Source organism: Balaenoptera physalus (assembly GCF_965194825.1).
Source record: "Balaenoptera physalus genome assembly, chromosome: X".
Lineage (NCBI taxonomy): Eukaryota > Metazoa > Chordata > Mammalia > Artiodactyla > Balaenopteridae > Balaenoptera > Balaenoptera physalus.
Genome location: NC_138903.1, coordinates 103,390,918 through 103,418,485, shown reverse-complemented (window position 1 = coordinate 103,418,485; position 27,568 = coordinate 103,390,918). Strand labels below are relative to the sequence as shown.

General features: G+C 40.3%; 1 long non-coding RNA gene across 2 annotated transcripts in view; it reads left to right on the top strand.

Annotated features, from left to right (window-relative positions):
- Positions 1-27,568, top strand: part of LOC309652107 — a 430,763-nt gene that overhangs the window by 255,639 nt on the left and 147,556 nt on the right. For both annotated transcript variants that reach the window (XR_014258584.1, XR_014258585.1), the window contains exon 3: positions 19,398-19,493. This is a non-coding gene — a long non-coding RNA (uncharacterized lncRNA). The remainder of the gene's footprint in view (positions 1-19,397; positions 19,494-27,568) is intronic.

The window sequence follows — 27,568 nt, the reverse complement described above, 5'->3', positions numbered from 1 at the left end:
ATATCTGAGAGATTTTATTTTTCCTTAGATCTTGTAACTTGAGTTGGCGCTGATGTCCAAGTAAGACTGACCCTAGAAGATAGGTAGATTGTTCTGAGGAACAGTTTGGAGTTCCCCTTGAGTACAGTGGTTATGTTACCCTGCCTGGCTATTAAGTCAAAAAGGGAGCTGTTAGATGAGCTCTTGGATGTTTGGTTTGGGTGAATGGCAAGTTTTAGTTCCTGTTTGGGGCTCCATGTCTGCCTTTGGAAAATAAGAGAAGGATAAGATTATCTCTTAGGTCCCTAGCAGTTCTGATATTATATAATCATCTGATTCTTTAATTTATTAAGCTAATATTGAGCAGTTGACGGCCGTTCAGAATCTATGAAAGATCTAGCATCTAAGCCGTGGTAGCTGACTGTGCCAGTATTTCTAGCTCTTGCTCCTCAGCCCAGGCATGTACCCTTTTCCCAGGCCCCACCCCTCTGGCCCATGAAAATGACTACCTGTGAGTTTTCTATAGCGTCTGTAGCTTCTGACTGTTTAATGATCTAGGAAATTCTCTTTGACTACCTACTGAGGACCAGGTACTGTCCTACACATTGAGGACACAAAGATAAAAGTCCCCATCCTCAAGTGGAAGAGAGAAACAAGCAAACAAGTAGCTGGGCAGTGGCAACCCATTGTGATACGTGTTCTGGGAGTGCATGAATATGGGGCTCCTGGGGATAGAGAATAGTGTACAACCCCATGGGGGATGAAGGGTGTTGGTCAGAGTTTGGAGAAGGAAGTGGAGCCTGAGGTAAACTTGGAAGAGAAGGTAAAAGCCAGATGAGGTGGAGGAGGCGGAGTATTTCAAGTAGAAAGTGCAGCTCAAAGACTTGCTGCAAGAAAAAATGTTGTGTATACAGGGACCTGTCAGTGATTTTTTTAAGTTAGCCGGTTTCTGTAAGTAGTCAGCACTTTGGAGCACCTAGCTCTATGTTTGATCTTGGGGTAGATTAGAAAAGTACAGAAAGTTTGTAACTCATGTGTGGCTTGTGTTCCAAAATTTTGTTTGTGAGTCAGCCGTTTGGAATGTGGAATGCATTTTTCCCACAGAAAACAATGGTCTCCATGGTAATTAGGTTCCCAGGCCAGCCCATAAAAGCCTATGTAACCCATAATCTGAAGGATCATGCTGTATTAATAATACCATAGATGTTAATGACCATGTAAAGCTATGCTTCTGTGGGAAAGTCCACTCCCTGTTCAACCGTGGGTTCTAGAAACACTCTCTTTCCCAGTGAAGCTTCAGAAGTGTGTAAAGAAACCCTTGCTTTGCCATCCCTCCAGGTGGTAAACCAGTGGGCCCAGGAATTTTTTCAGCTCTAGGTTATTACCAGTGTCTCTTGGAAATTGGGAGAGGATATAGCAGGAAGAGGGATGCAGATAAGCAATTCAGCAGAAAGCAAAAGGGTGTGGGGAAGAAAAGAGAGACAAGGAATTGATCATTGATGTTAGAGAATAGTCCCGGGCCCTGTCCCTACCCTACTACCCCTGTCTCTGCCCCCTCCCCCCACCATGGAGGCAGGGATGAAAGCAAAGCTGGGAAACTTTGTCCTTGCTCAGGGTGGGACTAGGGACTGAGGGAAGGAATTAGCACTTACTGAGTTTCAGGATGCCTCAGGCATTTTACACACACCTTTTTTAATCCTTAAAAGGAATGTCTTATTATTCCTGTTTCCTGGGGAGGAAACTGAGAAGCAAATAAAAAGACTTGCCCAGGGTCACACAGCTAGTAAGTAGCAGAGCTGCAAATCATACTCAGATTCTATGAAGCTCCTACAGTGTACGTGTTTATTAGTAATATCTGTAAGTTGGGATATTGTCTCATTTAATTGCTGAGAAAATTAAGGCCCAAGCTGTAAGAGTGATTCTTTCAAAATACTACCACTAGATAGAGATAGCACTACCAGAATAAAACCATGGTATCCTGACTCTTAGTGCAGTGAAGTTCATGGCATGGAGTACCTACTGTGGGCAAGGTAATGCCTTGGGCACAATGGGTAATACATGTCCCTTGAAGCCATGAGCTTACTGTTTAATGCTTTTGTATTTAAATGGCTCATCCTGGTAGACTAAGGCAGCCTAAAGTAAGTGCCAGAATAGAGACATGAACACCATACATTAGAAGAAGATGGAGACTATAATTCTGACTCAAGGGATCTGAGGAGGCTTGTGAAGGATAATGGTGGTAGTATCTGAAGTTGGGCCTTGAAGGATTGATAGCAAGTGATAGATGAGCAGACCTGGAGAGAAGATATTCCAGGAAAAGGAGCCAGACGAGCACATCACAAGCATAGTGCCATTTTACTGAACACTTAACTTTGTGTTAGGCACTGGCTATGTGTTTTACATACATGATCTCATTTATTCCTCACAGTAATCCTATGAAATGAGTACCATTATTATCCTCATTTTATAGATAAGGAAACTAAGACTCAAAGTAGGTTATTTGTTCAAGTCTACACAGCTAATGAGTAGTAGAATCTAGAGCCTACAAACTTAGCCCATACACTCATCCATTCACTGGGGTGATTGTGGTAGAGTGGGAGTTTGCTTTGGACTGAATTGTGTGACCTCCAAATTCATATGTTGAGGCACTAACCCCCAATGTGATGGTATTTGGACATGTGGCCTTTGGGAGATAATTAGGTTCAGATGAGGTCATGAAGATAGAGCCCTCTTGATGGGGTTAGTGCCCTTATAATAGATACCAGAGACCTCTCCCCACCCCCACTCCCAACACACACACACACACACACACACACACACACACACACACACGACGTGAGGACACAGGGAGACAGCAGCCATCTACAAGCGACAAAGAGAGTGCTCACCAGAAATTGAACATGCTGGTTCCTTGATCTTGGACTTCTAGCCTCCAGAACTGTGAGGAAATAAATTTCTGTTGTTTAAGCCTCCCAGTTTACGGTATTCTTTAAATGGCAGCCTGACCAAGACAGAGTCTTAGAGTTTTGCCAGAAACTGGCAAGCTTGGCGGGGGCACCTTGATGAGGGCTTTGATTATTATGTTAAAGATGTTGGACTTTGTTGACTGGCTCCCCAACACCAGCTAAACATTTTTGGGGTGATAAGGTATGATTTGCTCAGATACTACTATTCTGTTCACTCTCTGAATGGACCCAATAGAGAACAATGGACAGATTTCCAGCTGTAACTCAAATCAAGTAGCAAAGTCAGTGGTAGATGAAAAATTCATTGTGTAGTTGGAGAAGAGAGAATTGTTGACTTGATTTTCTAAGGGGGGCTTCACAGAGGAAATATGACTTAAGGTGGGTCTAGATAGGATTTGCATTGATAGGATTCTTTTCTGAGGAGCAAAATTGGGTTACAGATGTTATGCTGCATGTAGAATGTGTGTCAGTGGCACGTTTTAGAGGTACATCCACGGAGACTACTTTTATTGAACCTTGATTGAAACTACCTTCGCATGGAGGAGAGTGCTCAATAAAAGGGCACTATGCTTGTAATGTGCTCCTTTTCCTAGAATATCTTCTCTCCAGGTTGGCTCACTTGTCACTTGCCATCAATCTTTCGTGGCCCAATTTAGGATACTACCACCATTATCCCTCACAAGCCTCCTCAGATCCCTCGAGTCAGAATTGCAGTCTTCATATTCTAGGAGAAGGAAATGATGCATAGAAAGGCACACAAAGGGGAGGGGGTAGGGCTTGTGGGACACACCTGCTTGGCTGAATCACAGTGACGCGTGAAGGAGGATTACAGAAGCTAGGTCATAATTGCTACAGAAGGAATTGTCTCAAGGACTGAGATGAGGTTCAGGGCCACATGGTTATGTCACCTTTCCTAAAGGTAAAGGACGTCGGGCAATAACAGTACTTGAGCTCTGTACGCTTATGTAGGTGCTAAACACTGGTTGCTATGTCCTCAGTCTTCTCTTGGCTGTGTGAGGAGTCCTTGGCCTTAAAGAACTTCTAATCTAGTTAGACCAAAGTGCCATGTTTGCAATGTCATGAGAATGTATGAAAATAATATATACAAACATGAGTGATGTATCTGAAGCTGAGTACAAGCTGAGGGCCAAATAGCAAAGGCACTAATTTGAAACAGACTTGGGCCAAGAGACAGGAGAGTTGGGCATCCTGAGAACTCAAGTGGAGGTGTCCCCTTGACCGTGAGGAGGGACATTTCTTCCTCTGAGGTGGGAGGGTGAAAGGTAAGGATGGGAGGTGGGCCAGGTCAGCTGGGGAGGGTGAGTTCTAAGATTGCTTTTTTTTAAGGAAGATTCCTTAAAAAAAAATCTTAAAGATTTTAAGGTGATTCCTTATTATAAATATAAACACTTTAATTATTTGCCTCGGTGACATTTAAAGCTTCAGTGAAATTTCTCCTATTTTTTTTTCTGAGGGGCAAAACTGGGTTATAGATGCTATGTTGTATGTAGAATGTATGTCAGTGGCACATTTTAGAGGTACATCCACTGAGAGTTTACAGTTCTTGCTGAGTTTATATACTTTTATTGAACCTTTCTTGAAACAAGTAGCTTTACTTCCTCATTGCTGTATTTTTCTTCAGCACCTGAAATACCATAGAGGCTTTCTGCCTGAACAATTTCTAGACTCAGTACTTTATTATTATTAAAAGGAAGGCTCTTTTTCAAGTTCTCCAAGCATTGCTCAACACAGTGCCCTTTGAGATCAATTGGAGTTAGTCTGTAGGAGTCACAGGACAGAGATCTTGGCATCTGGAATGTTTTGAGCTTTGCTGTAAGTCTATATGTTGATGCATTTTTAAATAAAGAATATTTACATTTTAGAGGACAAAAATCCTGGAGGTATTCAACAGAAAGGAAACAAAACAGTGATGATGGAGTGCCATATAGGCCTTTTCATGTTATTTATATCCATTCATCTATTCATTAATTTACATTATAAGTGATTTATTTAGTGCAGCTCCGTGCTACATTTTTAAGAGCCATGAGGGGCTGCAAAGTAAACACATTTCCCCCATCCTCAAGGAACTTATGGTTGGAGATACACATGTTACTTAAATAAGACTGTATGTCATAAGACAGGTATAGTTTGGAGAGGGAGGTATCGTTGTGGCTTGGAATGGCTGATGGAAGCCTTGTAGAAGAAAAATTTGTGCTGCAACCCAAATATCCATCGACAAATGAATGGGTAAAGAAGATGTGGTACATATACACAATGGAATATTACTCAGCCATAAAAAGAATGATATAACGCCATTTGCAGCAACATGGATGGACCTGAGATGATCATACTAAGTGAAGTTAAGTCAGACAGAGAAAGACAAATAGATGATATCATTTATATGTGAAATCTAAAAAAAGATACAAATGAACTTACTTACAAAACAGGAATAGACTCACAGACATAGAAAACAAACTTATGTTTACCAAGGGGGAAAGGAGGGGGGTGGGAGGGATAAAATTAGGAGCTTGGGATTAACAGATACACACCACTATATATATAATAGATAAGCAACAAGGACTTACTATATAGCACAGGGAACTATATTCAATATCTTGTAATAACCTATAATGGAAAAGAATCTGAAAAAGACAGATATAGGTCTGAATCACTTTGCTGTACACCTGAAACTAATGCAACATTGTAAATCAACTATATTTCAATCAAAGTTTTTTTCATTAAAAAACATTTTAAAAAAGAAAAATTTGTGCTGAGACGTGAGGAATGGGTAGAAGCTGGAAAATGTGAGAATTTAAATGAGGAAACCAGTGTGAGTAAATATGCACAGGGAAGACTAATCGTGGTTTCTTCAGGGGGCAGTGAAGAGACAGCATTGTCTGTAGCAGAGGATTTGTGTAAGGGAGTAGTGAGATACAATTTTGAAAAAGCTGATTGGGGCTAGCCTGTGGAGGGCCTTATCTGCCAGGCTAAGGAGATCGGACTTTATCCCTTAGGCAGTGGGGAGTCAAAATACCATGGTTTTTAGCACCTTATCTGTGAGACAGATATTAGACTACAGATTAATTGTATCTCTATATATGTATCATATCACAGAGCACCAAGGACTGGTATTCAGTGCTGCAGTATAAGTAAGATCTTGAATCAAAAAGCAGAGGGCATGTTACTATATGAGAAAAGGAATGAGAAGAAAGTGTCATTAATATTCATAGCCTGTCACAGTTGCACTTCATTTCTTTGTTCTATTCTTAATCCACTTTAAATATTTTTAGCCTTAACTACACTTCGTAAAGGATTCTAGTGAAAAGTTAGGACCATTGTGCACTTGGTATCCAATTTTCCGACAAGATATGAATCCTCTTTAAATGGGTCGCTTAAGAGGGAATGGTGCTTTTAAATTGTCTTAGCAGGATGACTAGTACCAAATTGAGGGCAAATTAGGTGAATCGCTATTATAAAAAATCCAATCTCTCCATACTGTAGCGCACATTTCCTTTTCAAGATCAGTGAGGCGTTAGGGACTCGAGCAGAAGGGCCTGGTGTTTTGATGGGAAGCCCACTCAATGGTTTGGCGTCCCAGTAAGCAGAGTGAGGCTGTGTGTACACAATGCTGATTTCTCTGTTTTATACTGGGGAAAATAGAACTTTGACCGAATAGCCAAGTATCTCTGGATATTTCCATAAGTTTAATACCAAGTAGGCAGCATTCTTGCTGAGTGGTTTTGTTTGTTTGAGGTAGATGCTTGGCATCCTGTAGACAAAATTCCATTCACAATGAGAAAACTTTCTATTGATAAGTTTCTCGTGGAATTTTGTGTGTGTGTGTGTGTGTGTGTGTGAACTTTGAATCTTGGTAGAAATATAGCACTGTTAAGGAACTGCTGAACTTCCTCCCTGTCTGATTTGGAAAGCACAGCATTTGGGGCTGTACTCCAGAAGTTGACAGATTGTCCACATTATGTTCACAACAAGTTTTTACCTCTTTGGAAAACATATACAGTGAAGCCCTAGATGGGGGTTCTTAGAAGTTCCTAATTCTGTGACTATTATCACCTTCTGCCTTCTACTTCAAGCATCCAAGCTGTTCCTCTTTGCCTATGCAAATCCCATCCGTCATATTAGGTCCAGCTTGGATGCCCCCTTCTTTGGGAAGCTTTTAGTGACTAAACCAAAGGGAAGAGATGTCATCTTCCTCTGAACCGGCATCTTGTTAACAAACACTCCCATGGCACTTAACACGTATAGCCTATACCAGAGTAATTTGGTTATGTTTTATCTGTCTTACAGGATAAATTCCCAAAGGACAGAGACTGTCTCATATATCTTTATATTCACCCCAGAACCGACACAATGCCAAGCACATAACAGGCCCCCAGAAAATATTAATGGAATCAATTCATGCACGATATGTATTTAGCTTTAGATTTTTAAGGAGGGAAATGACATCGTCAGGGTGTTAGGCAAGGCGGCACTTGGAAAGACAATTTTATTAATCAGCTCAGGGCTTCTGTACTGAGTTCTATCACGAATAAGGTTGAGGATATATAGCTGAATTTAAGGGTCAATCTTGCTTTGGAAGAGCAAGGGAAACCTGACTCTGTGGAAGAAAAATTTGCTATAATTCAGTAAACATTTATTGATCCAACTTTCATGTCAGGTACTATGTTAGTATTGGGAATAGAGAGATCAATAAGAGAAAATTTCAATCTTTTATTGAAATAGAGTTGACATACAGTATTATGTTAGTTTCAGGTATACTACACAATGATTTGACATTTGCATACGTTATGAAATGATCACCATGATAAGTCTAGTAACCATCTGCCCCTATACAAAGTTATTATAATATTATTGCCCATATTCCTTATGCTGTATATTACCTCCCGGTGGCTTATTTATTTTATAACTAGAGGTTTGTACCTCTATTTTTTTTTTTTTAAGAAAGAGCTTCTTCTTTTTTTTTTTTTAATTTATATTTATTTTTGGCCGTGTTGGGTCTTCGTTTCTGTGCGAGGGCTTTCTCTAGTTGCGGCAAGCGGGGGCCACTCTTCATCGCGGTGCGCGGGCCTCTCACTGTCGTGGCCTCTCCCGTTGCGGAGCACAGGCTCCAGACGCGCAGGCTCAGTAGTTGTGGCTCACGGGCCCAGTCGCTCCGCGGCATGTGAGATCCTCCCAGACCAGGGCTCGAACCCGTGTCCCCTGCATTGGCAGGCAGATTCTCAACCACTGCGCCACCAGGGAACCCCCAGGTTTGTACCTCTTAATCCCCTTCACCTATCTCCCCGCCCCCTGCCCCACATTCCTGTCTTTAAGATGCTCCCAGCCTACTAATGTGGAATTAGGGGAGGTGAAAAGTATCAGGTAGGAAACAGAAGGGAAAGCCATTGTAGATTACTGATACCAGTTAGATCTTGGGGACAGCTAACAAAGAGCAGATTCTGGAAGGCCCATTTTCCTACCTTCTTGGCTTCTTTTGATAATTCCAAACGCACACTAAAGCAGAGCAGGAAATGTCAACCAGCTATCATAAGGTGATACACGTATTGGCTTTCTTGTCAGAAAAGTCACATTTTTTCACCTGCTATGCCTTGGTACCTCTCCCTACATAAGGTGTAATGTCAAGAATGTGGCTAATACTCTCAAAAAATAGAGAAGGCATTCTTATGACAGAAAAAGGCCAAAGAGAATGATACCTAGAGCTTATTTCTATTCTTGGCTTTGAAAGCTTCCCTTGAGCTACACATACACACAACCTGGGCCACAGGGCTTCACATGCACAAACACATACACACCTCGCATTTTCATATACTCTGACACACACACAGGCACAGACACACACACTGACAAACACATATGTTTGCACACTGGAACGTCTTGAACCCAGCCACTGGCTCCTGCTGCTTTCTTCTATGGAGTTGGGTTATTGTATGAGGTGAAGTTCGATGGCTCACCTCCCAACCCCCCAACACCACCCCCCCCTCCCCAGGCCCCCCATGGGCACCTTTGCTTCAAGATTTAGAAGTGTCAGTTCTCCCTAGGAATCTCCTTCCTGGGGTCTCAACACCCATCCCAAGGAAGGCCACACACCACAACTTATTCCCTTCACCTCTTTAACATTGAGTGAGTTCCCTTTCCTGGTGAGGTTTTTTTTTTGTGTTTTGTTTTTAAATCATGGAGAAATGTTTAAAGGGAAACTGACACTGGTTTGTGGATATGCAGATCTCTGTTCTTTTTCTGCTCCAAAGAGAACTGAGCCTCAGGTCTCAGATTGGTTCAGATTTTGAGTTTTTGCTTCTTCCTAGTTTTTGTCAAGTGGCAATGATTGCATAGCAAACTCACTGACAGCCTCATATCCCTTATTTTAGGGAGCCTTCAGTATGACTATCGGGACCATTCACCTGGGAGTCAATTCTCTGGTTTGGATACTTTTAACTCTCAATGAGAGTCACAAAACCCCTTTCACATGCCCAGGATTTACTGCATGTGAGACTGGGGAACTGGAAGTGTTCTATGAGAATCAATAATACAATTTAGATGCTTGCTGTATATTTCAAACTAAATGGAACAATATTAATTCAAACCATAAACAGCACTAAAGAAACTCAACTGTCACAGTTTTTGAAAGGAGACATGAATCGAACAGATTTCCCCCTCATCCCATACCAAGCAGCATTGTAGCTATTTTTAATTAGAACTAGCTAAATATAGCTCTTATCTTTATAGACAAGGGATGTGTTTGACATTTTGCTAAACCTTTCTTTAAAATACAAGGCTTATTAATAAGTGATGTTAATTGCTGGAAAAGAAGAAATTAAATGCTGAGACTTTGAGCTGACCTAGTTTCAAGGTCTAAGTCAAAGTGAAAGTTAATGGAAAGCCACCAGAATCGGAAGAACACGGGGTTTGTCGCTGTCTTGGTAATAGCCTGAGATGAGAATGAGAGAATGGAGGCGTCATCATGACAGGAGGTTTTTGAGAAGTAATTATAGAACGAAAATAGCAATAAAGAATCTCGGTAAAGAAAATCAATCAGAGTTATATGAAGATCACCGAAGATGTCACACTGGTAACATTGAGTTTTAGTCCTGTGGCACCCACAACTGGCAGCTCGCCTCATCTGAGCGGTCAGGACAGAAATAGCTTGTGCTACCACGTCTCTGATGGGTCTGTCTGCCCTCTGTTTCCCTGCTGTGAATCCAAATGCTGGCTATGAACGCTCAGCTTGGCCTGATGATGAGGAGACGACGACTATGGTTGACCTGAGTGATCAAGTCACGGGATGTTTACAGCTTTGGCAGTGAGTGAAATGCAAAGACTGCTGAGGCGTCATTGGGGGTGGCAGGTGGGTTGTGTGAGGAGGAAGAGTGATAATTTTCTAAACCAGTCTCCTCGACATTTTACGAAATACTGATCTCCATTCAAATTTTAAGCCATGCCTTATGATAAGCCTTTTTTCTCTTTACTTTTTTTTTTCTCCTTCCAGAAGGAAAAATAAGTGCTTAAGAACAGTGCTTTTGGATGAAATTTAATTTTTCACTTTCCTTCTCTGAGGGGTAGAGAGCATGCATAGAGTATAAAATCTCTCCGTGCTATTGGGTATTTTAAAAATGTATTGTTAGAGCATGTACTATAACCTTCATCCCCCTTTCTCCCTTTCATTCATCATCCATCCACCTGCCAGAGATTAATGGAACATTTGAAGAAGTTCACTTGGTTTATAACTTTCTTATCCCATTAGTGATAACTTGAGTGTTGTAGAAAAATCAGATGATGTAAATAAGCAAAACAAGAAGAAAATAATGCTCACCCTTAATGGGTACCCAGAAGTAACCATTGCATTACACTCTGGTTTTTTTAATGCATATATGTATTTGTCTCTGAAAATATAGATGATCATAAATAATATAAATATATAATGTATTAGATATATAAAACAAAAAATAGACTATAATGCAATACACACAACATAATGTGTGTGTGTGTATATATATACATATAATGTCTTACAACTTTTTTTTTTTAGCAAACATGCTATTTTATAATCTGTTTTATTTAATAACACTCTTTTAGTTTAATAATTAGGCTCACATCCCCAAATAGTGCAGTTAGGACATTTCTCTTGGCTGCAGATTCTGTTCCCAGCCAGATGTTCAGCAGGCATGCCCCGGGACAGGTGTACTAGTTGTTTATAACCAGGGTCTGTTCTGTTCTTTTGAGGGTGAGGCAGATTCTGATTGCACGGTGCCCATGCCATACTGATTGCTAATATTTGACTATTACCCCTGAAGGTCACAGGCACTCTCCAGCTTCTAGAGGATACCACTCTGTGGTTAGAATTAGGCTAGGGGCAGCCTAGCAAAAACCTGCCATGTGCTGGATGTCCATGGGAGATGTGGATGTGTAGATCGCCCTGCCCCACGAAGAGCTTACAGAGTATTTAGGTAGTCACGCCGTACATGTAAGCAAAGATGACTACCAGGGCTGCTACTCAATATTGGTTAGGTTCGTTACCAGATGAATGGTGTGGTCTGCAGAGATATTAGAGTTCAGAAGCCTGCAATAGTTAGAGAAGGCTTCGCAGAGGAGATAATATGTGAGATAAGAGGAGAAGGGGGATGCAATTCAAATGAAGGGAATAAGAAAAACATATAGGACATTTGGGAAACTGCAAGGAGCTTAGTTTTGCTTTTAGAGTCATCCTATGTCCTTCCCTTGCTCTGTGAGGGTTCTGACCCTGGCCAAATATATTTTCTGGGCTTCCTTGCCAAACAGCTTCTGGTTGGATTTGACCAATAGGAGATGCTAGTCAGACATTGGTGGGCAGGAGAAGGGGAGAAGCCGAGAAGCCATGGTCTCCCCCCTCTTCCTCTCGGCTTTCATTTGGTTTTCTGGCAGTTGGCAGTGTTTCCTCTGTGGCTCTAGATCTTATTGGGAAGCTCCAGGGTCTCAACTTCTGTTGAGCGGCTCTTCCTCCAAGGTTCCAGCTCCTCTCTGGTGTTCCTGGCTCCTGGTTCTCAGGCCCTGGTAATATTATCTCCTGCCTTGTCCCTCAGCCGTAAGGGCGGTAGCAGCTTCTTGCAGTTAGTAAGCTCTAGGTTGCTTCGTCTTTCCCCCATTGCTCTTCCTGTTCTTCTCACACGGTTGTAACTTGTTTCCTGTATTAAATTACCTCTATGGAGCTAGCTGGTGTGGCTTCTCTTTCCCTGGCTGGATCCCAACTGATGCAGTCTAGAACAGGAAGTGGAAAAGACGAGGCTGGAAAGATGGTTAGGGCCAGATTGGTGAATGACTCTTTCTTGCCCAGGTAGGCAAGCTTGCTATACCATAAGAAGCTCCAAAAAGGTAGAGAAAAATATATTCAGTTGCTGAGAGGTCAGTGTTTGTGTCCCGTAGATTTCATTTTATTGCCCAGATGTCATTTGTAGCAAAAGTGTGGAAGTGACCTGAACTTCTCTTCTTCCTCACTTCACGCACTAATAGACATCTAGAAGAGAGGAGGAAAAGGATGAAAATGGAGTGGAATTCAGCTTCTTGGTGATGAATCCAGTAATGGAGATAGAGTCATACTCCAAGCAATGGGAACACTGACACCTCGGTCTGCCTTGGGAGATATAGAAGCCTTTTAGGAGGTGGTGATATGTGAACTAAGTCCTAAAAGTAGGCATGTTAGTTTCCTATTGCTTCTGTAACAAATTACTACAAACACAGTGCCTCAAAACAACACAAATTTATTATCTTACACTTACGGAGGTCAGAAGGCCGATACATGTCTCACTGGGCTAAAATCAGCGTGTTGACCTGACTGTGTTCCTTTTGGAGCCCCTAGGAGATGATCATTCCCTGGCCTTTCCCAGCTTCTAGAGCTGCCTGCATTCCTTGGCCCATGGCCCTCTTCCTCCATCTCTCGTCTCCCTTATAATGACCCATATGGTTCCATTGGGCTCTATTGGAGAATCCAGGAGAATCTACCCATCCCAAGATGGAGATCACATCTAAAAAGTCCCTTTTGCTAGGTAAGGTAACATTCACAGGTTCTGGGGATTAGGATATCTTTGTTGAGGTGGCATTATTTTGCCTGCCACAGTAGGGTAGAGGTTCATTAGGTAAAGGAAGAAGGGAAAGTAGATTCTCATCAGAAGGAGCGGAATGTGCTGGACAGAGGCAAAGGATGATGAAACATATTCTAGCCCATCAGCAGATAATTATTATCACTGACATTTCTCCAGCAAAAAAGCATGTTTACTATGACCTCAGGAGCATGCACAGTACCTCACATCCCTACACTACAAGCAGAAATAAGCTGTTTAAGCCAAGATATAGGCTATCCTAAAGCTCAGCTGAATATCACCCCTTAGCAAAGTAGACAGGACATTGGACTTGGAGTCTATTGGTCCCCATTAGCCTATTTTGGCTTTGCCACCTGTCTTAGTCCTTCAGGGCTGCTATAACAAAAATGTCATAGACTGGGTAGTTTATAAACAAGAGAAATTCATTTTTTCACAGTTCTGGAGGCTGGGAAGTCCAAGATCAAGGTGCTGGCAGGTTCAGTGTCTGGTGAGGGCCTGCTTCCTGGTCCATAGACTGATGTCTTCTCACTGTGTCCTCACATGGAGGAAGGGGCAAGGGAGCTGTCTGGGGTCACTCTTATAAGGACACTAATCCTATTCATGAGGGCTCCACCCTCAGGACCTAATCACCTCCCAAAGGCCCCACATCCCAAGACCATCACAGTGGGTGTTATGTTTCAATATATAAATTTGGGGGGACACAAATATTCAGACCATAGCACCACCAAATAGCTATGTAGTTTTGAGAGAGTCACCTTATCCTCTTTTAGCCTTAGTTTCCTTCTCTAAAATGGGGATAGAGGATCCCAACCTCATGGGGCCATTACTATCGTTTAGGGAGATAATTCTTGTGGAAGCTCCCAAGACACTTCCTAGTACACAGCTCCCACTTATTCAAGAAGCCAAGGACAAATTCACCATTTTTAGAGGCTGAAGAGCCTGTGGTCTAGCAGTCAGTGGCTGACGCACCGTGGGTGGGACAGAACTAAGGTTGGAAATACAGAACTGGCAAATGATACTGGAAAATTACCTAGAAAAGACAGAGTAACTGGGAGAAGACTGATTTATGGGTATTTCAGAAAAAAGAACAGATATGGCAAGTGGGTCAACTAGGACTGTAGTGGGAAGCTGTCTTTTAGGGAGCCTTTATTCAGAGTCTTAAGATATGTAGAAAAGGGCCAGTGTGAATCCCATAGACGCTGGAGCCTGAATGCTGGTGACCATTTGCAACCTTAGGCCATCTTTCAGGTGCCCAGTAAATTTATGGACAAGCTTGAAAGGGTCAGCCATCACTCAAAAACATGATCAAGATAATCCAGTCATTATTCAAATTCACAATGCTAGAGCATTACAGCAATTCGGTATAAAGGATTCCTAAGAATTATGTTTCCTATCTCCGGTGCCTAATACTGTGTGAAAAGCAGGCAGCAGGCCAGGACTGGGTGGTGAGTGGATGTAATGGAACTAAGCATTTGTCTGTCCCCTGTTTCTCCACTGATAACAGTCACTAGCATTTAATGAGTGCATGTTACATATCAGGTGATCTCCCCAGCAACATTCTGCGGAAGGCAGTATTAGAATACCCATTTTGTAGGTTAGGAAACTGAGGCTTTGAGAGTTTAAGTGACTTACCCAAATTCACAAAACTAGTAAGGGGCCCAGTTAGAAACTGAGCCAAGTTGAACAATGTTCTTAATTGACTACATCATGTGACTAATACACCATACCTAAAACAAAATCTGTCTCTGTCATCGTGGAACTAAATCTTGGTCTTTTCTTGTTTTTTCTCTGTCTGAATCCTGTAGTCTGTAGTTAGACTTTCCTTCAGTTGGTTACTCTCTGTTAGTTTCTCTGCTCAGTTCCACCCTGTTTCTCTCCCTAAGCCAACCTATTTCCAGACAGTGTAGGGATAGTGGAAATGGGATAGGCCTGGAAATTAGCTGCATGACCTTGGACTAGAAACTTCTCTAAGCCCTTGTCTCATCCATAAACTGAAGATAATAGAACATAGTCTCTTTTTTGGAGGATTATATAAAATATGTGCCCGTCTCTAACATTTCGATAATCAATATAAAAAATCCCTAGCATTTTATAAAATATTATTTCCTTTCCATTCATAGACGTCTTCAGGGATTTGTCTCAGGATCCAGCCTAACCAAGCTGGAATTTAAGCTCTGTCACTTGCTCGCTGTGAGACCTAGGGCAAGTTGCTATGCATCGGTTTCTTAATCTATAAAATTGGAATAATAACAGTGCCGAACACATAGTGTTGTTGTGAGATTTAAAGAGATGTAAAGTCTAATATGGCTTGGCCCATAGAAAGTAGCTGTTGTTAGTCTCCATAGGCATCCAGGGTGTGTTAAATTCTTAAATATCCCTTACTCCCTTACTATTCCTTATGAAATACTGATGCAGTAACAATAATAAGTCCTAAGCAAAATTCAGTCTTCTCATCTTAAATTTCCTCAACTATAAGATAGGAATAACTATAGCACCTCCTTCATAGTAATATTTATGAGGATTAAGTGCAGTAAAATATTGAAAGCACTTAGCAGTGCGTGGCATGGTAAATTTTCTATGTGTTGGCTGCCATGATTATTCATTTGGTCAACAAATATTTATTGAGCGCTTTCTATATACCTGGTACTGTTGCAGGTACTGGGGCTGCAGAGTGGTGAACTCTGCCATCACAGAGGTTACATTCTAATAGGGAATAGAGATGTAGTTGTGATTGCTATGAAGAAAAATGTAGAAAAGTAGGGTGGTGAGGTAAATACTCTTTGAGGACCTTGAATGAATATGACATTGGAGTATGTTAATGAAGAGTCAAAGAAAGGACTTGTTTGGCAGATCACAGCATTGGCCATTTGTGCTGGGTGCTGCATTTGAAGCAGAGAACGGCAGATAATCAAAAAGGCTGACGGGTGCTGACTAGAACTCTGGCAGCAAGCCCCACTGACAATTTACCAAAGTCAGCAGTGAGGCAAATAAAGAGAATGTACTTTCTCTGTGGAAGTCTGAGGGTGTATTAGACTCTTTGATTTTTTTTGCATGTTCTGGACAAACTGGTCCAAATAGTCATGTTTTTTAAACCTCGTGAAACTATTTATTACCCTTTATTAGCCTCCAGAATGAGGACTAGATTGCTTCCTAGAGGTTTCATGCGATGTGTGGATCTTATAGGACATCATCTATTCTCTGTGTGAAACATGCTGTTGGTGCTTTCAAAAAATGTAAGTAATAGCTAGCTAACAAACATCCTTACGCTGAAACGCTGCCTGACGAGTGGAAGATTTTAAGATAACTTTTCCCCAAGTCTAGTGGTACTTCTCTATTCAACCCTACCAAAGTAGCCTTACTACTAAATGTATCCTCCTTTGGATCCATGTGGAGGCACTGACTTCTGCCTTCTATTAGAGGGTCTAAATACTTGTAGACTTGCCCATTATGTCAAAGAGATGTCGACAAGACCAGAAATAGTAAGACAGTCAAAATTTCAACTAGACTTCCATTTGATAACCTCTTTGGGATTTTACAGGAGGAAAGTGCTGACAATTAGGGGAGAGTGACAATGAGAATAAGTGAATACCTGGATCACATTCAATAGGGACAACTCAGTTGGATGACTCTTTCACACCAAGCTTAACTACCATTCAGATAATGGACTTTGAGGGCTAAGGTGTCACTAAAATGCCATCCAACCTGCTCATATCTCAGGTATTTAAAAATTCCCACAGCATTTTGATAGAACCAGAAAGAAGAGTGACATTGAGTTTGACGTTTTAGAAAATTAATTAACAGGGCTGCATTGACATGAAAAGAGCAGTGTGATAAAATTCCACTGGGAGGCGATATGCAGACATACTTGCAGGCAGCTGGGCAATGAAATCTTATCTTGTCAGATAACTGGGCCTCGGTTATTAGGAGGGATTAAGAACTAGGTTCCAAGTCTCAGGAGAGGACCTAGAAATAATTCAATTTTTAGTCACAAGGTATGCCATATTTACTGAATGCCTGTCCTGTGCTAGATGCTGGATGAGACACTTGGGAAATAACTAGCCTTGTCCTGTAGGAACTCTCACGCCAGAGGGAGAGACAGATAAGTAATTTAGAACATTAAGTCCTATGACAGAAGAACAGGGCACTGTGGGAACACACAAGAAGGGAGCTAGAGCAAAACTGATGGAGGAATGACTAAGCTGAGTCCTACTGAGCAAGAATTTCATGAAGGAAAGAATAGGTAAGGGAGATCTGAAAGCCTGGAGGAGTTAGGCTTAATATCTAATCGGTTCCCTGGTGATGGCTACAAGTTGAACCATTCTGGGCTAGCGGTTACCTGTATCTGTACTCACAGCTTTTGCTGTACCCAGATGTTATGCCAACAATTTCTCTTTCTGTGAGTGATCAAACCAGTGTTTGCTTATACTGAAAATTTCCTGCCCATGCTTTTAATTAAAATGAAATCAACCTCTCTCTGATCAGATATGTATGTGTGTATTTTTTTCCCCTCCTCTTTCCATGATTTTGATAATTGAAGAGATTGGGAATATCGTTCTTTAGAGTAAATCACCTTTTGGATTTACCTGTTTTTCCTTGTGGTGTCATTGAATTTATTCCTCTAATCCTTAGAGTTCTGAAAACTGGAATTTAGAACTATACCTTATTGGATTGAGGTTAAACATTTTTCATAGGATTGCTTCATAGATGAGGCTGTGTGTTGCAGATTGCATCACATTGAGAGCCATATAATGTGTGGTTGACTCTGTATTAGTGAAAGGATCATTGGGTTAATGTGATGATTGGGTTAAGATGATGACTGCCAGCTTGCTCTATTGAAAAGTTAGCCTTTTGCCCCTTTTCAGCTAGCAAGTAATCCATGCGGGTGATCCTTTGGCACTATGTAAATATGGAGTTTCCCATCAATCTATCACCTAATAGATTTTGTTTTCCTTCAGGGTCCTTGCGCAAATCGATTACTTCAGTGGGGTTTTCATCGCTGCCTATTCTTACATATTTTGAAGGGAGATAGTGGTTTTGCTGAGATCTTTGCTTGGTTCAGAGGCATACGAACTTGCTATATCAGATTATACGTGCATTATACATACATTATACAGTTTTTCCATGTAACTGATCAGCCAACCACATCTCCTCATCACTGTTGATTATACTACATCCAGGGGCAATGGGTAAAGGTACAGTCATTAAGTAATTTAAAATAAGGTGTGAGTCAATTCTTTGGGGGTATGGTTTTCAATAAGAAGTGTTGTTGGGGTGGGGGTAGGAGCAGAAAGTCAAAAGTCAGGAGTTGCCAGTGCTGGAGGATTACTGAGATAAGGAATGTGGCAAGAGAAACAACATTGAAATGTAGGTCAGAACTGGACCAGAGTGAGATTACATGCTGAATCTGAGAGTGTGGCTAGACCATGGGTCACAAACTCAAGTGCCTACAGAGACTGAGAGGTAAAGGGAGTGAAGCAAACCAGGTGTAAGGAACAAAAAGGCGTGATGAGGCCTATGAAAGGAACGGAGGTCCTCTGTCCTCTCTAAAGAGGGCTTCTACTATTTAGCAATAGCTAATTGTTGTAATGTGCAAAATGGATCTAGTGTTGCCAGATCTTTTGATATTGCTGGAGAAGCCGGAAGTCTGAATCATAAAGGGAAACAGAACAATATAAAAACGGGAGCAACCAATTTGAAGAGTAAATTAAAAATATGTACAGTGTGGGCTTCCCTGGCGGCGCAGTGGTTATGAATCTGCCTGCCAATGCAGGGGACACGGGTTCGAGCCCTGGTCCGGGAAGATCCCGCATGCCGCAGAGCAACTAAGCCCATGCGCCACAACTACTGAGCCTGCACTCTAGAGTCAGCGAGCCACAACTACTGAGCCCGCGCGCCTAGAGCCCGAGCTCCGCAACAAGAGAAGCCACCGTGATGGGAAGTCTGCGCACTGCAATGAAAAGAAGCCCCCGCTCTCCGCAACTAGAGAAAAGCCCGCGTGCACAGCAACGAAGACCCAACACAGCCGAAAATAAATAAGTTTAAAAATATATATATGTGTGTGTGTGTACAGTGTAACAAATCTGTTCCTGGGTCTCATTTGGCTTATGGGGCATAATTTTGCCAAATTTGGTCTGAAAAGCCTTAAATTTGTATTTACTAAGGTCAGAAATTGTGTGGATAGGTTGAGGATGTCTACTTTAGGTAGACAAGGGATCCAGAGCTCAGGAACTAGATAGCGCCTGATAACCAGGGATATTTACCAATCAACCCTGATCCTGCTATGGTGCTTTCATATTTGTCTATACAGTCTGTTTCCTAATTTGATTTAAGTTCTCTGAATGTATGCATCTTGTCTTTTTTCCCACAGCTTCTTGCATGTTACCCTTCATATACCAGGTCCTTGAAAAAGGGATGATGGTGATGAGGAAGATGATGATGGTTTCTACCTAGTAAAAAAATCAAGGTAAGTTATTCCATGTTCTTCTTATCATAGATAAGCAAGAATGATGAATGAATTTTCTGCATAGCATAAAATGCTGCAGAGTTCATCTGTGAACTGATTTTGCCATTTAATGTTATTTTCAACAAAGCATTCATAAAATTCACGGCTGCAGCTGTTCCGTATTACTATGTTCTCTCTTGCAAATTTTCTTAACTAGAAGCCATTCCTCATTTTTATGTTGTAATGTTTGAGAAAGTAATGAATGATTAAGGTAATCAGGAATACATGAAGTTGGGGGCAGACACATACATATATATTTTTAGTCATATTTGAAGAGTAGCACTTAAATGATAGTGCACTAACGCTATCATAACATCAGGGAAATTTATATTGTATGCCTGGTCCAGCTCCATTTTCTGGAAAAATAAGTTCTTAAATATGTCACATGTATCACCTGACTTCCGAATCTAAACTAGAAATGGGAATTTTTCTTTGTTCCATTTTCTCCCAAGCATTCTCTGATCTCTCTCTCTCTCTCTAACCAAATACCAATTTAAGGACAGAAGGGCATAAAAAGGGGAGTCTAAATGTAGGTGCTAAAGGCAAATTACGTATTTTACAACTTTGGCTAGGAATGACTGTTTAAGTGAGTAGCTCATTAACCCAAAGGAGTGAATTTTTAATGGTGGCACTTTGGCAGAAAGTTTTTTTTTTATTAATAGTTCCAATTACTAAATGTCTTCTGTGTGCCCGGCATTGTAATAGCTGGTTTTAGTACCAAGAATCAGATTGTCTCAAATTTTTACTATACCCTGGCAAGGAAAGTAGTATTAGCCCCACGTACAGATGAGGAAACCAAGGCTCATAGAGTTGAAGTAACTTGTCCAGTGACACGTATCTAGTAGATACTGGAGCCAGGATTAGTACCTGGGTCTGCTGCAAATATTCTTGCCTTATACCATATTGCCTCCCACTATTGTTAAATAACAGTCCTGAAGAAAATAGGGACCCTATATCCATGTTACATAGTTATGTAGTCCTTAACCTCCAATCAAAATATATATGAGTTTTCCCTTGGGAATGGCATGATCTATTATAACCAGAATGCCCTCAGATCCCAGTAGTCTGAAAAAGGAAAAGCAAAAACCTTGCTTTTCATTGACTTTGGTTGGTTGACCAGATGGTTCTATATTTGTGCTTTTCATGGGAGAGGGGGATTGAAGTGTAGAAGAATTTAACCAGTGTCCTGGCTCAAGAGGGATCTGGTTCCCCTCCAGCTCACGGGTACATGTAAAATAAGGTAGTCATAGAAGGACAAATACTGCATGGCTTGACTTATGTGAGGTATCTAAAGTAGTTGAACTCAGAAGCAGAGAGTAGAATGGCGGTTGCCAGGGGCTGTGGGAGGGGGAAACAGGGACTTGCCATTGAACAGGTGTAAAATTTCAGTTAAGCAAGATGAATAAGGTCTAGAGATCTTCTGTACAAACATGGTGCCTATAATTAACAGTACTTTATTGTACACATAAAAATTGGTTAAGAGGGTAAATCTCATGTTAAGTGTTCTTACCACAATAAAATAAAAATATTAGCATTATGTTGAGTGAAAGATGCCAGGCACAGAAAAGAGCACCGTGTACAGTTTCATTTATATGAAGTTCTAAAACAAGGAAAACTAATTTGGGGTGATAACAGATCAATGGTTGTCTTGTGGGGGAGGGGTGACTGGGTTGGAGCACCCTGGACCTTTTGAGCACGGTGGCAATGTTCTACGTTTTGATAGGGGTGTTAGTTACACAGTTGTATGCATTTGTCAGAGATGATTGAACTTTATATTTAAGATTAATACATTTCACCATCTGTAAATTATACCCTGATAAGATATTAAAAACAGTCATTTAGAGGGCAAAACTAATAGCTTAGTGTGAATTAATTTAATCATATAAATCACCTAAGGCTAAAACAACTTTTTATCCCCAGAAAAATCTCTTTCACAGCAGACCTGACGGATGATTTCCAGAGCCATCTTGGGTATTTCAAGAGTTTGGGAAGTCATTATAAGGTGTATGTGTACTATAAAGTTGGTAACTCTCGTGCTTTCAATTTAATTTAAAATACTTGCAAGGCAAATAACATAGTAACTAACATTTACTGAGTGTTTGCCAAGTTCTAAGGGCATAGATGAGTTTTGTCTGTTTTTGTATCTTTTATAAAATATGCAATCATATTGGAATGGAAAAATTAAAACTGTCTTTTAGAAAACTCTAAAGAATCTACCAAAAAGTACTAGAACTAATAATTGAGTTTAGTGAGTTCACAGGCTTTAAGCTCAAAACACAAAAATTAATTGTACAAAACAGACAAAACTCATTCATGCTGTTGGAAGAGTAACTGACACTTTTCAAAATATAGGCCTTTTATTTCTTTTTTCTTTTTCTTTTTTTTTTTTTTTGGCCTATTGCACTTGCTAGGCCATCAGATACAATGTTGAATAAAGTGTAAGTATGCACAGCCTTATGTTCTGACCTTGGGGGAAAGCATTCAGTCTTTCACTATTAAGTACTGATGTTAGCTGTGGGTTTTTTGTAGATACCCTTTTTAATGAGAATTTACGTCAGGAATGGGTGTTGAATTTCTGACAAATACTTTTTCTGCATCTATTGAGATGATCATGTGGTTTTTCTTCTTTAGTTTGTTCATATGGTGATTTATATTGATCGATTTACAAACATTGAACCAGCCTTGCAATCTTGAGATAAGACTCACTTGGTCATGATACATTATCCTTTTTATATACTATATTGCTGGATTCAATTTTCTATGAAATTTATTTGAAGACTTTTTCTATGTTCATGATGGATATTGGTGAATAGATTACTTTTTTGTAATATTTTAGTCTAGTTCTAGTACAAGGGTAATATGGGCCTCATAGAACGAGTTGAAGGTGTTCCTCTATACTCTGGAAGTATTTGTTTAAGCTTGGTATTACTTAACATTTTAAATGTTTCATAGCACCTACCAGAGAAGAGATTTGGGCTTGAAGTTTTCTTTGTGTGAAGGTTTTCAATTATGAATTCAATTTCTTTACTAGTTATGAAGTTATTCAGATTTTCTATTTAAATGTGTCCCTTTTCATAATTGGTACATTCATGGAATTTGTCCATTTCATCTGATTGTTGAATTTATTGGCATAAAATTATCATTAATATTGCCTAATTACCCTGTTAATATCTCTAAGATGTTAGTAATATTCTCTCTTTTCTTCTTATGTTATCGTTTTCTTGTTCTTGATTCATTTGAAGTTTGTGTTTAAGTTTTGCTAGTGTGAGTCAAAAGACTATCCTTTATTTTGTGTCTACTTTAGTGCTATTACCAAGGTGTGACCTTCTTGGGTCTCTATTGAATACCCTTGGTGCTCAAAAAGGTCTCTACAATCTAGCTCAGAGCTCAGCAAACTATAAACTGTGGGTCAAATCCAGCTTGTGGATTGTTTTGGAATAGTGTGGGAGCTGAGAATTATATTTTCCTTTTTAAAGCATAGTTTAAAAGAAAAAGAAGATTATGTTACAGACATCATATGTGACCCACAAAGTCTAAAGTGTTTACTATCTTGTCCTTTAATGAAAGTGTTGGCTGACCCCTGCTAGCTGATGAGAACTAGAATATTTTCCAATCATGTGTGAGCGAGGAATTGTTCAGTTTACATCTCCCCTCCGGTTGATTTTTGCCTGGCCTCACAGAGTGTCACCCTAGGCATGAACAACTTCCTAGCCAGCCAAAGACATCATGGGACCTCTTGGACCCACCTTATTTTTCCTTCTTCTCAAGGATTTCGAATCTGCACTGTGTATTGTCCCATGTATGAAAATAGATGTTCCACATTTTTGTCCAGTTTTCTAGAGTTTTTAACAGCAGGAGGATAAGTCCAGTACTGGTTCCTCTGTCATAAGCAGAAGCAAAAGATCTCACCACACTAAATAAAGTTTTGATCTATTTTATCAATTATTTCTCTATATTTGTAGTAGAAGAGAAGCTCTTCAATTTGGATTGGTTTGCAAAATTGCTAGATAATTTCTAGTTCTGGAAGATGGTTTTTTTTGATGGCAACAACAAAAATTTCTTGAGAATTGTGGTATGTCAGTCTGTTGTATTATTTAATTTTCATAGCAATACTCTGTGGTTCAGAGAAGTCATGTTTTCCAAAGACTCATGGTTTTTGCATAGCAGAACTGGAATTTGAATCTAGGTTTGTTTGACTCCCAAGCCTCTTAGGTACTAAGAGGCCTAAGTTCTTAGGCACTTCTTTTTTTTTTTTCTTATTGAAGTATAGTTGATTTATAATGTCGTGTTAGTTTTAGGTGTACAGCATAGTAATGCAGTTATATACATGTATATTCTTTTTCAGATCCTTTTCCCTTATAGGTTATTATAAAATATTGAGTATAGTTTCTTGTGCCTATACAGTAGGTCCTTGTTGGTTATCTACTTTATATATGGTAGTGTGTATATGTTAATCCCAATCTCCCAATTTATCCATCCCTCCCCTTTCCCTTTTGGTGACCGTAAGTTTATTTTCTATGTCTGTGGATCTATTTCTGTTTTGTACATAAGTTCTTTTGTATCCTTTTTTTTTAAAATTCCACGTATAAGCAATATCATATGATATTTGTCTTTCTCTGTCTGGCTTATTTCACTTACTATGATAATCTCTAGGTCCATCCATGTTGCTGCAAATGGCATTATTTCATTCTTTTTTAATGGCTGAGTAGTATTCCATTGTGTGTATATACCACATCTCCTTTATCCATTCATCTGTCGATGGACATTTAGGTTCCTTCCATGTCTTGGCTATTGTAAATAGTGCTGCTATGAGCATTGGGGTGCATGTATCTTTTCAAGTTAGAGTTTTCTCTGGATATATGCCCAGGAGTGGGATGGCAGGATCATATAGTAACTCTATTTTTAGTTTTTTAAGGAACCTCCATACTGTTCTCCATAGTGGCTGTACCAATTTACATTCCCACCAGCAGTGCAAGAGGGTTCCCTTTTCTCCACACCCTCTGCGGCATTTATTATTTGTAGACTTTTTGCTGGTGGCCATTCTGACTGGAGTGAGGTGATACCTCATTGTAGTTTTGATTTGCATTTCTCTAATAATTAGCAATGTTGAACATTTTTTTCATGTTATTCAGTTCTTAACAACTATAATCAACTGCTTTCACGTAGCACATTGCAGAACTGCTGTGCAAAGGGGAAAATACGATACCAAGAAGAAAAGACAGTAAAGCAAGTGAATGCCACCCCCACTGCTACCTATGTCCTCATTCTGTTACAAATTTGCCATCCTTATGAATATGGCTATGGCTTCTTTTCAGCCTGTATTCTAAAAGAGAATGAATATCATTATAGAAAAATCAAATTCTGCACTGACAAAATTTTGTTGGGGCCCATCAACCTTCAATACCCGGTGATTCTTCCAATTTTTATTGGCCACTCGAGTGTTATCCCAGAACAGCGAGGACAATTATCATTCTTCTTTAGCAGACTAAGTGTGCACTGGCTTAGGCACTGAGCCTCCTTCTGGTCCAAAGAGTTTTTGTGAAACAGCCATCGATCTTTAGTTTTTAGGATGCAGCAGACAGTACCCAAAAGGCTTTCTTTCATTTCTAGGATATTAATTCAAGTGTTTTATGAACATAACTTTTCCTATATGCAGGCAGCTTCATTGTCAGATTCTTTTAGGAACATGGAAAGGCATCACTAAAATGTATACTTGTTTTAGGCCCCGAAATTCTCACTTCCATCCTTGCTTTGGTTTATGAGTGTAAACTCTGATGAAATGCAACCTGGTCTCATTAACTATTCAGCATATAAAAGCTTATCCTATTAACTAAGATGATTTAGGACGTGAGTGGAGGGGCAAGGTTGGGGCAGCAGACAGTATCGCTGGAGTTCTACGATTTATTAGGAGATAGCTGTGGTGGGCATATCCTGGCAACAGTGTGTGGCCACAAGGACTGAATGGTTCTCTGTTGATGGTAGATACAGAAGTTGCTTGGGATTTTCTGAGTGAGAGACAATATATATGATAATGTTTAAGAGATGAGCTTTGGAATCAGGCAGACCTGATTTGAGTTGCAGCATTTCCATTTGCTAGGTGCAGCTGCTGTGAGCTTTGACAGCACTCACAAGCCATCTTAATATTGCTGCATAAATTGCAATATATTTAATATTTAATGCTTAAGCTATTTCTGATTGTCCAACCTAGGAAAAAATAGTGGTGCTGCGTCAATGAAGAACAGAAATTGGGAACAAACGAGTTGGGGTATAGGCCAGTTGTAAAGGGACACACATTCTGAGTCAATAAATATATGGTGGGAACAGGCTATGTTTAAACTAGCTGTGGGTACCCACTGGATGTAGTCAAAATAAGCTGTGGAGGGGCATTTTATGTTTGCAGATCCTTAGATCAGAAATTAGGTTATGATCAAGGGCAAGAAGCAGGGCAGGATAACTAGGAGGCAGGCTTTGATGGAAGCTGCTCATTCCAATCAGGGACCAAGGTGAATGAGGCCCTTCCTTTTTAAGCTGGCCTAGATGGTCCTCACCAGCTCAGACGCAGAAGCAGATCTTATTCTGAAAGGTCAGAGGCTGCATCCTCCCACGTTATCACCTAAGGGCAGTACCACATTTTCTGGTGGACTTTGGATGCTTTTTCTGTGATTAGGATGTGAGTTCTTACAAGTGAATTTCTTACTCTGGTCTTAACAAATTTGTGTCTTTGGGTGCCCCAGAGAAAAACAACAATGATTGGATTATGCTTTTGTTACACATCAAATGAATAAGCTGTGTTTTTATTCTTTAATTAATTATGGTTTGACGTCTTATGGAGAACATTAATGACTAAAAATGGTATTTTTCATTGCAAAAATATCAGAATGTCACATTCTTGTATTGATTGCCAGGGACTAAGCATAAGGAAATGCAAGTATTAGCAGAATGATAAGTAATACTATGTTAGTTTCCTATTGCTGCAGTAACAAATTGCCACATGCTTAGTGGCTTAAGACAACACAATGTATTATTTCACGTTTCTAGAAGTCAGGAGAGCAACGTGTCTCACTGGGCTAAAATCAAGGTGTGGGCAGGGCTGCTTTCCTCCTGAAGGATTAGGGGAGAATTTATGCCTTGCTTTTCCCAGCTTCTAAAGGCTTCCAGCATTCCTTGGCTCATTGCCCTCTTCCTGCAATCACATCCCTCTGACTTCTGCTATGATCACACCTCCTTCTCTGACTCTCCTGCTTCCCTCCTCTTAGAAGCACCCACCCACCTGGGTGCTCACATTGGACCCACCCAGATAATTCAGGATAATCTCCCCATCTCCAGATCCTTAAAGTAATCACATCTTCAGTGTCCCTTTTGCTATGTCAGGTAACATTCACAAGTTCTGGTTATTAGGACATGGGTATCTTGGGGATGGTCATTATTCTGCTTGCCACAAAGAAATTTAGTAATTGTTTTTTCCTGTTACTGTAGGCACACTCTAAAAAGTTGTTTATCAAGCAGATATTTGAAAACTGAACTATATATTGCTATTTACTTTCACTGTGAATTCAGAAACATGTTCTCATAAGGAGAAAACAAAATGCGCGCGCGCGCACACACACACACACACACACACACACACACACACACACACACACACACACACACACACACACACACACACACACACACACACACACACACACACACACACGACTTAAAGACATAGTAGAAAGAAATCCTGGGAAACCTAATAGTTCCTCCACAGACATCCTTCCCTTTTCACTGCAATGCATGTGCATTCAATGTTTCCATTTAAATCCTACACAGGCCATCGATCAAACAGCCTTTTACCCTCCTTGATCTTTTACCTTCCTTTCAAAAAGCACATTCATATTACAATCTATCACCCAGTTATATCCCATCGAAACTTGTGATGCTAGCATTTCAGGTATTTGGAGGAACTCTAATATCAGGATACTTTTAATGACGAGATAAATAGACATTCATTTGTCCAAGACAGTAAAGATGTTATTTTCTCATCAAGTATA